Here is a 10,000-nt window from a genome sequence, read left to right on the forward strand (position 1 = left end):
TATCAGTGGTGGCAATGGCATCAGTGATCTTTTACTTGGGGTCAGTGATGTTCCTTATCTTAGTTCAATACACGATATCTTTAACATAGCCCCATAGAAAGAAGTCCAGGGGAGGGATATCTGGTGAACAAGGTGGCCAGGGAATTGGGCCATCCCTTCCAATCCACTGGTCTGGAAATGTTTGATTTTGTAACCCACAAACGTGCAGTCCCCACTGTGGTGGTGCACGGTCTTGCTGGAAAATGATGGTTGGTTGAAGGTCATCTAAATGTGGTGCTACATACATTCAAAAGGTCAAGGTAAACATCTGCAGTAATTGATGTCTCACTGAAGAAAAATGGACCAATGATTCGATTGCACATGATCCCACACCTCACATTCAACTTTGGGCTATCTCGGTGAAGTTCCCCAGTCACATGGGGATGTTCTGATTCCCAGATTCTCACATTGTGTGTGTCCTGAAACATGAAAGGTTGCCTCATCACTAAAACAAACTTGGGTGAGGAACGTTTCGTCCTCAGAAATTCGTTCCGGCATGGTAACTGCAAACTCTTTTCGTCGTTGTAGCTGTAAGTTTCTGGCAGCAGTACGGATGGACTTTGTAGGAGAACGATCAAAGGCTTGTCTTACACGATCGATGTTTTCCTCAGATGTTCTTGATCATCCACTCCACCCTTTATGCAATACTATCCCTGTCTGCATAAATTTCTTGCGCTGTGCATGAATTGACGAACGTGACGGTGGATCTCTTCCATACTTGGTTCTGTAGTTTCGCTGAGTCTGCGTATCCGATTTTGTGCCTTTTCTTGAGGAGAAGCCGTTTTTTACGGGTTCATTTAACAGCACCTTCTTCATCAACAGGGTACCTGAAATACACAAATACAATGTGATTAAAACTTTGGTAACTGCTGAGTACATAGTACAGATCTGGTTTAGGATATCTCATCAATGGCTTTTGTAATATATTTTTTAAAATGTAAAGAGACTTTATGGACACCTTGTATTATATATATATATATATATATATATATATATATATATATATATATATATATATATATAGTATATATATATATATATATATATATGTATATATATATATATATATATATATATATATATATATATATATATATATATACAGAGAGAGAGAGAGAGAGAGAGAGAGAGAGAGAGAGAGAGAGAGAGAGAGAGAGACTTACATATACAGTACATAAAGATTAACCCGCAGATATCCCAGTAATATCGAATTCACCTTACCTAGGGAACGACTTGCACTTAAAGGGAATTATTAAGCTAAGTGTTCCTACCTTGGGCTGTTTTGCATAGGACCCCCCCCCCAACACAGTTTGTGACGTTCTTGAGAGTTTTGTTCTTTATTTTACTTCCCATCTTTATGGCCCTGATTCTAATGTCTCTTTCTTCGTCTGCCAGATTTGATCTTTTTAGCTTATCTGAATAATGTTCCCTTGATTTAGTGAACCTCCTAGGCTTCAAGACTACAGCTACTGTCTGGTTGTCTTTCTCCTTTCTTATCCTATTTATTTTAGCTTTTTATTAGAATGTTAAGGTTTCTTGTATTGGAGAGAATTTAGTTAATACCGCCAAATATGTTTCTAAAAAAATAAATGTATGAGAAAAGTTATTAACATAATGGATTAAAGCTGAATGTATTTCTCCTCACGACCAGCCAACTGGCGAAGGAAGAAATTCTTCATCGAAGTTCTTATTCGGGTTTTCTAAGGGGTCTGGAAATCGTATCCATAAAAAAAAAAAAATAAGTAACAATCCCGAATTTAGGAGTTCTTTATTCCGCATATGTATTTTAATTAAATGTGTCAATTATACATGGGAGTTCCTTGCTTAGAGTATTTCCCTTTCATTTGGTGGGCCACATTTCTTGCCTCCCTCCGTAATGGGGTTGGCTCAAAGGAAACTAATTTTTTTGGTCACTGTTCCATCGTTTTGAAAGAGAGATCTGCCATCCATGGCTTTATCACCGACCATATCACCAAGCTTATTAACACTTATTAGGTCACCTTTTCTCTGCTAAAATCGATAATCCATGGATTGCGCTGTTCCGTGAAGGTTTATTTCCCACTACTGACAGGCTTTAGAATTCTCCATCTTTTAGAACGAGACAAGTCTGTCACCTCATTCTCAGGCAAGCCAACACTTTTTGTACCATTGTTTATCAGAATGTGTCCTGTTATGATTTTGGGTTAACTGACTCCCCCTATTCCCCATTTGTCCAAGATGATAAAAAAAATTTAATCCTTATTTGGTCATGCCTGTTCAGGTCTTATATAAAGATATTTGCAAATGTGAAACAACAATCTTTGGCTCATGGGGTGCATAAAAGTATTTTGTCGTTCGTCAAAGCTGCTAAGAAGAAATACATTTTTATTAAAAAAAAAAAAGTCAATAAAAGAAAGGGCTTCAACTGGGAAACGTAAGTTCTCTCGAAGTGTATGAATATTGTATGTCCTTCTATCTCTGAACTGGTAGCGGAGTAGTGCCACCAAATCGAACGAGTCTCAGTGAACACTTTCCTTTTCCTTTTTCTTAAACACGAGTATTAGTGGGAAATTGATGGTTCACTTGATTTCCTGGAAAACTTTAATCTGTAATGTAGGAAACCTACTCCCAGTTTCTCTCTCTCTCTCTCTCTCTCTCTCTCTCTCTCTCTCTCTCTCTCTCTCTCTCTCTCTTTGTGTGTGTGTGTGAAGAAGATTCTCTCTCTCTCTCTCTCTCTCTCTCTCTCTCTCTCTCTCTCTCTCTCTCTCTCTCTCTCTCTCTCTCTATTCTCTCTCTCTCTCTCTCTCTCTCTCTCTCTCTCTCTCTCTCTCTCTCTCTCTCTCTCTGTGTGAAGAAGATTCTCTCTCTCTCTCTCTCTCTCTCTCTCTCTCTCTCTCTCTCTCTCTCTCTCTCTCTCTGTGTGTATGTGTGAAGAAGATTCTCTCTCTCTCTCTCTCTCTCTCTCTCTCTCTCTCTCTCTCTCTCTCTCTCTCTCTGTATGTGTGTGGGTGTGAAAGAGATCCGTCCTTCCGCACCCCGAAGCATCCTCTCCTGGTTACAAGACCTGTCTGGCAAACTGGCCTGTCCTCATCGGTATGTTTGAACCATTTCGTTGGGAGAGTTGGTTAGCGAGCCACTTCGTTTCCGGAAAGAAGATGACGATACACAAACATCTCACTTGGAGGGAGAAAAAGACGTCGAAGGTTTTTGATTCTGGAGAGCAAGACGCGAAGGATGCTGTTAGAGGCCAGTAAATCCATTACGAGTGAAGATTGCCTCTGATCTTGTTGAAAGATGATACGCACTGGCGCGGAAGAGCGCTTGCGCGCGATATATATATATATATATATATATATATATATATATATATATATATATATATATATATATATATATATATATAATGTATTCTTTATTTTTTGGTAAAAATTTTTGCAGCCTTTCGCTATCACATACGACCAACCACTGCTTCGGTCAATTTGGCTTTGTGGATATTTCAGGAAATAGCCCTTATATACACCTCCCTGTGGTTTCGATCTCGGGTCTCTCACTAATGGAGTTAACATTAATATTATTATAAATAATATTTAGAATTTAGAGACTTGTGGAACAAGGTGAATGGCTATTAAATTGCGAAGAAAGCTTCCGCAGAATATAATGTTCATACATAAAAGAGGTGGAGAAGAACGAAAGGACACAAGAAAAGTAAAAAGTTAGGTAAATTACGAACAGATAGATAGCTGCAACACACGTAAGGAAAATAAGGTAATGGTGCAAGGCACTTTATAGAAGTATCACAGGCTTACAGTGAAAATTTTTGTTAACTACCAGTTTGGCATCGTGTAACCTCAGCAGGAAGTGGATAATAGCGCCCGGCAAATCGAGTAGCAGTCATTTCTAGAGGCAGAATACTAAAGGTGACAGAACAGGTTACCTGTTGAAATGAGGTTAATTGAAAACAGTAAATACAAAAATTTTTTTTTAAACATGCTGTTATTAAAATGCACTAAAAAATAAGAAATAATGTTTTAAGACACACCAGGATATTCTTAAAATTAATCATGTCTACAAAAATAAAAGCGTGGGCCCCAAACATGGAAGGAAATGATACAAGAAATTTAAAAATATATTTCTTTTCTTGTAACAATTCCTTCCTTGTTTGGGGGCCACGCTTTTATTTTTGTAGACATGATTAATTTTAAGGAATGTTGAAAAAATTTATGTTTTTTACAGAAATTGTAACCGATTTATGATTGTAGTAACGAAATGATATCCGTTTACGGGGAAGGTGAGGGAAGGGGGAGGGGAGGGGAAGGGTGAGTAAGAAGGTGAGGGGAAGGGGAGGGGAAGGAAGCGGGAAGGGGGCGGGAGAGGAAGGGAAGATGGAAGGTGAGGGGAGGGGAGGGGAGGAGGTAGGGGGGGGAGGAAAGGAGAAGGGGATGGAAAGGAAAGAGGAGGGAGGGGTGGATCAGGAGGAATGGGTAGGGGAGAGAAACGGGAGGGGAGGGGTGGGGACGGGGAAGTGGAGGGGATGGAAGAGGAAGGGGAGGGGAGGACACAGCCATCACTTGATCGTGCTCCAGAAAGGGGAGGGGAAGGCAGGTGGAAGGGGGAGGGAGGGGATGGAAGATGGAGGGGAAGGGAAGAAGGGAGGGGATGGGGAGGACACAGCTAAATTAACACTTGATCATGTGCTCCGGAAGGGGGAGGGGTAGGGGATGGCGTGGAAGAGGGAAGGGTGAGGGATGGAAAAGGGAAGCGGAGGAGGAGGACACAGCTAAATTAACATTTGATCACATGCTCCAGAAGGGGGAGGGGGAAGGAGGGGAAGGGGATGGAAGAGGGAAGGGGGGGGGAGGGAAGGGATGGGGAGGACACAGCTCTAATAACACTTTATCTTGGACTGGGGGAGGGGGATGGAAAAGGGAAAGGGGAGGGGTTATACAGAAGATAGATTCTACCGAGTCAAAGAAGTTGTGAAAAATCCGAAGAGTTTCGTACAAATCCTGAGATACTGGGAGAGGTCACTGTAGGGTCACTAGGGGTCACTGCTGACTTACTGATCGTGTAAGGTTGTATTATCACCGGGATTGAGTAACTATGCGAAATTTCAAGTTCATCGGACGAAGAGAACAGTTCGAAAATTGAGTTACAAGATTTGGCGACAGACAGACGCAGAAGTCAGGTTAAAGAAAAGCATGTAAGAAACGGGGAATCGTTTGTTAATTATCTAAATCATAATACTCCTTTTCGATAAAAAACAAAGCCACCACTTTTATTAATGTTTAGTCTCCTAACAATCAGAATGGAGATTATTCTAACAATTTTTACGACAAAAAACATGCATTTTACAGTAATACGACATATAACACTATTTAGTTTTCTGGCATCACTAGATATTTTTAAAAGTGCTGAAAATATAATGCTTGGAGTGAAAGGCACCACCAAGCATCGTTCAGTATTCAGAAAGATAATAATCGAGTGGGAATTAACTGTGAGGTAGATTTTCTGAATTGTAACTCCAAAACTGACTACGTACATCATTTTGCGCTGATCTAGACATACATGAAGGCTGGCATCAACATTTTTAATTTTTCAAATTTAGGGCAGTGAATAACTGCAACAGGAGATGTCATATGCGTTCTGTACTACCTTGCTCTCTAGGCTAAGCCAACAAGCTTGCTATTAGAAGAGACTAGAAGCAACTAGTAAACACTGTCTTTTTGAGCATTCACTATAAGCCTGGTCTTAATGAATCTCCATCGACAACAACTTTGCTGTAGAGTTGTCTATGTTAGTTGCTCAAAAGCGATCAAGTACAAAAGCCTCGTCACCGTTGTGTTTATAAATAAGGCACTTATGGATAAGCATTTTCAAAGTAAGCCTAAAATTAAATTGAACAAGTTAGGAATCAGATCTGTTGTCGAGGATATCTTTCGTGTAAGGAAGATCTGAAAGTCCATCAATGGACGGTTTTTTTCGTGTAGGAATAGTGGATGTTAAACAAGTTTAAATCTTTAAAATTCTTTCAGTAAACTAGTGTAGATACAGAATGATGGAGATTGTATTGTAAATTTTACAATCAGCATTTCTGTCGCTGTTCAAAATTCACCTTGTTCATGGCTGCTGCTCCCCTGCTTGCATATTTGAAACTAAAACGATGACTTGCTGAATTTTGGTACCCCCGAATACACTGCACTCGTCCTGTTCCTACCGAGGCTAGTGGTAAAGGGTGTTGATTGATGCTTGTGAGGAGGTCGAGTTTCTTTTCCACAGAGATTAATATGAAGAGAATGACGAGCGTGTTTGGTATAGCAGCCCCCAAATGAAAGCACTGCGATAGATGGATAGGTAGAGATGAATGGTCGGAGAAAATTAATATATATATATATATATATATATATATATATATATATATATATATATATATATATATATATATATATATATACATTATATATATATATATATATATATATATATATATATATATATACATATATATATATATATATTAAGTATATATAAATGACTCACAGTCGAATATTATATGTATATAAATAATTCTGATTATATATGCTGTTAAGTTTGAAATTAAATGACATACATAGTATAATTTATATGTATAAATAATTCTGATTATATTGCAGCTCCGGGAAATATTTAAATTATATATATATATATATATATATATATATATATATATATATATATATATATATATATATATATATATATATATATATTTTGCTCTCATCCTCTACATCTTTTCAATGAAAGGTGTGGATGTATATAAAACTATTTTATTTTTTATTTCTTTTTTATTATTCTTTGTAGGTGCTGTTATTTCCCCTCTGCTTCTTTGCTCATTGAAAATTTAAATATCTCCCAGAGTGCAATATAATCAGAATTATTTTGTGCGCTGAATTCGACAGTGAGTCATTAAGTTTTCAAACAGATAGCGGCAGACATAAACAAAGAGAGAGAGAGAGAGAGAGAGAGAGAGAGAGAGAGAGAGAGAGAGAGAGAGAGAGAGAGAGAGATAATTTTACAAAATCTCGACCATAACAAAGAATAAGTAATAATATTTGTTAAAATTGTGCCCTCCTAACAGAGATGAGAGAGAGAGAAAGAGAGCGCTTTGAAAGTCTGGACCACGTGCCAATAAGAGACTACTCTGTACAAAGCCTTGAGTGTAGTTGAGACCGTGTTGTCCGGGCATTAGGAGATTTCAATTGTATTCTTCAAGTTCAAGACTATTTTTTACAGCAACAAATGAAGGACACAAATGATACAGAAGCGTAGAATAAAAAATGATCCACGTAGTTAAGATTGAAACATTATTAATCTTTAATAATAATCGGCTTCGTGAAAGATTTTGCCCCTTGAACACGCACGCAACCACATACAACCATACACGTACACTCACATACATACAAACATATTAAATATATAAATAAATAAATAAATAAATAAATAAATAAATAAATAAGTAAATAAATAAATATATGTGTATATATGTATATATATATATATATATATATATATATATATATATATATATATATATATATATATATATATATATATATATATATATATATATATATATATATATATATATATATATATATATATCTTGTAATTTCCACAATGGTCCCGTGGATGAAGTATATAATAAGTCCTTACGTGAAAATAAAAGAAATGGTACAAGACTTTCAACTTTTATCCTAACTCTGGAATAAATGTTGAAAGTCTTGGTACCATTTTTTTATTTTCACGTGAGGACTTATATATATATATATATATATATATATATATATATATATATATATTGTATATATATATATATATATATATATATATATATATATATATATATATATATTTTGTGTGTGTGTGTGTGCAACGTTTGTCGATTTTATTTGTTTGGTCCCATGAATGCTTGCATAGCAATAAGACGTAGGTAACATACGCAACCTCACAAGGCAGGAAATGTGGTGGAAGGCTGTTGGTTATTAGGTTGGGAAAAGGGAGCAGTGAGAACCTGCAGTTGATAGTTCATGTAAGTGTCTCTGTTCGTGTGGGGGGGGGGCGCCGCTTTTGGAAGAGCAGCATCGCATCCCAGTCCGAATCTTATGAGTCAGGCGATACAAACAGAGACAGACCGGGTCGTTACGATCATCATCCATTTCGTCGTTTACGAGATCCCAGGCGGGCGTTCTTCTTCTTCCGCTCGTCTTTCGGGATTGTTTCTCCCGACGTCATCATCGCAGGCATTGGGAGGCTGTGATGCGCCGATCCAATTCCGGCATCTCTTGATGGCCTCTCCTGTAGTGTGCCATCATCAGCATCCGCTGATATGGACGTGTCTTAGTTGATCATGAAGCTCGGCTCTCTCTCTCTCTCTCTCTCTCTCTCTCTCTCTCTCTCTCTCTCTCTCCAGTATTTACATTCCCGGTTGATGACGACTTTGATATGCAAATGATATAGGCATTTGGCAGTATTGATGTCAGTCATATTCCCCTGATAATGAGGCCTGTATTAGGAAAATCCTTTGTCGGAGTTTGTTTGTTTCTGCGGAGATAGATATCTTGCCGTATGAATGTTAACACAAGACATTATTATATTTATTATGCTGTTAGAATTTTTTTCATTGCATGTATTGTACGTTAAATGATTAGTATTAACCTTCCTTCTTTTTAAACACAGACAGCAATAAATGATATCATGAAATTTAAGTTTCCATACATGTGACCATTATATTACCCTAGAACCTCAACACACACATAAACACACATACATATGGATATGTATATGCATATATATATATGTATGTATGCATGTATATAATATATATATTTTATGTATATATATTTATATATATAAATATATATCTATATAGCTATATCTATATCAATCTATCTATCTATATATATATACACATATATATATATATATATATATATATATATATATATATATATATATATATATATATATATATATGGTTATAATCACTTTTCTACATGATTCATTCATCTCACGTTAACACCACAGGTGAAAAATAAGAGACGGGGTGTAGGTCCTGACCGGTTTCGACTTTATTTCCAAGCCATTGACGAAGGACTGATGTAGAGTATTAGAAGTCACAAATATATATACTACAGGAACTGTACTGACAAACATACACAATCATTAGAAACTACATATCCACCCACAGACCGGTGTCAAGGTAGGAGTGGCTTTCAAAACTCGTTCGGCTAAAAATCACAATATACTCCCAGGGGACAATATTGATAAACATACATAGGCGACATCGGATCCACGCCTGACAGGTGTCAGGGAGGCGGGGTTTGGAAAACTCATAAGCACTGGTGCCCCCTTACTGTGTTTACAAATATGATCATCTTATTACCATACATCTCTACTGCCTACCTTAAAATTTAAACAATTTACAATTTTCTTTTGATATTAAAGGATCAAGTTTATACATCCCTTTACTGATATTCATATTATGGCTGTAACTTTCTTTTATAAAGCTAGATTCAATGACATTCCTTTTCAGTGCGTTTTTAGAATATACAAGTCTTTTTGCCCCTTTCCAGTTGATAGCATGATTGCTCTCACTAACATGTACAAAAATACCACGTTCCCCTGTGTATATCTCACACATATTTTATGCTGTTCCATTCTCTTTTCCAGTGCTTTGCCCGTTTGGCAATATAAAAGTTGTCACAAGACTTACACGGAATTTTATATACACACCCTTTAGTATTGTCGGGGGAGTTCTTGATAAGTATATGTTTTATTGTTTTATTGTTCTTAAATGCGACATTAACACCAAAATTCTTAAGAGCGGGGGGGATATCTTTCATATTATTATTATAAGGCAGCACAAGCAATTTTTTTGTGTCGTAAGGTTCTTTTTGGTTTTGATACAGTCTCTTTTGCCGCTTCTAACGCATTGTTTAATACACTG

The sequence above is a fragment of the Macrobrachium rosenbergii genome, chromosome 5, assembly GCF_040412425.1.
Source record: "Macrobrachium rosenbergii isolate ZJJX-2024 chromosome 5, ASM4041242v1, whole genome shotgun sequence".
Lineage (NCBI taxonomy): Eukaryota > Metazoa > Arthropoda > Malacostraca > Decapoda > Palaemonidae > Macrobrachium > Macrobrachium rosenbergii.